The 1,122-nt window shown below is 39.2% G+C and overlaps 1 protein-coding gene across 1 annotated transcript in view; it reads left to right on the top strand.

Annotated features, from left to right (window-relative positions):
• The window catches only part of LOC106819060 (endoplasmic reticulum-Golgi intermediate compartment protein 3-like), a gene marked incomplete at its 5' end in the record, with an annotated part of 25,687 nt that overhangs the window by 2,228 nt on the left and 22,337 nt on the right, over positions 1-1,122 (top strand).

The following is a 1,122-nucleotide window of genomic DNA, read 5'->3' as shown; positions in this document are numbered from 1 at the left end:
TTATATATATATATATATATATCATTTTTTATTTTATATTGAATCAAGTGTGGCGACCCCTTTCACATAATAACGAAGAGCAGGTAATAGTATTGTGTTCAACAAAAAATATAATCGTCACGCGAAATATCGCCGCCGTTACGGACACACCGGCAAAGCAGTGGCGCCACCAATGAAATATCGCTGTCTGTTCGCGTAGTGTTTCATGTATTATTTATGTGTTTATACGTGTCTGTTTTCTAATACCAGTGACATCGTGTACTTTAATCACTATTCATGATCAGTATACAATGCAAGCGAAAGATATTCTTCAAAAGTTACGGCGGTTTGATGCGTATCCAAAAACCTTGGAAGATTTTCGGGTGAAAACATTTGGAGGTGCAGCAGGTAACGTTAGTCGTTACACAAACTAGTAGTAGTAGTAGTAGTAGTACTAGTAGTAGTAGTACTAGTTAGTAATAATAGTATTACTATTAGTCGGGTTAGTCGTTACACAAACTAGGGCCCATTCCTATTTAACAACCCCAGGTTTAAAACCCTAACCCTAACACTAACTCTAACCCTAACCAAACTCACGACATTGGTGTGTAAACGCTACTTGAACCCAAACTAGTAGTAGTAGTAGTAATATTACTAGTAATACTAATAGTAGTATTATAGTGGCCAATATAGCGTAGAAGTAGAAGTAGAAGTAAATCACAATAACACCACATGCATGTTTTTAGCTCATCTGACATAGTCAGATGTATCATGTAGCTCTAGAACTATAGGCGTATAGCCCTCCGCTCCGCCGCAGGGCTATAGAACATGGGTACTATGACAATTTCCAGGGAGTAAGCAAAGACAACTTTTTGCGGATAATAACTTCTTCGGTACGCCAAATAAAGCACATTCTCTGCCGCATAAATGTCTTAAGTTACTATAAACACTACAATTAAACAGCAAACTATCGCATAAATGTTGTACTTGCTATATTACTCGTCGACGAAGATTGTTTATCAACTTTCAACCGCCATTTTTCGTTGCGCAGCGCTAGCGCAGTTCCGGCGCTTGTGAGCGGGCACAATGTATTTCCAAGTGGAGGGGTGGGCAGGTTGCACGGGGTTGCAAACCGCCATTTTT

Source organism: Priapulus caudatus, unplaced genomic scaffold, assembly GCF_000485595.1.
Source record: "Priapulus caudatus unplaced genomic scaffold, Priapulus_caudatus-5.0.1 Scaffold38, whole genome shotgun sequence".
NCBI lineage: Eukaryota > Metazoa > Priapulida > Priapulimorpha > Priapulimorphida > Priapulidae > Priapulus > Priapulus caudatus.
Note: the sequence above shows the minus strand (reverse complement) of the source record. Positions and strands in the feature narration are given on the sequence as shown.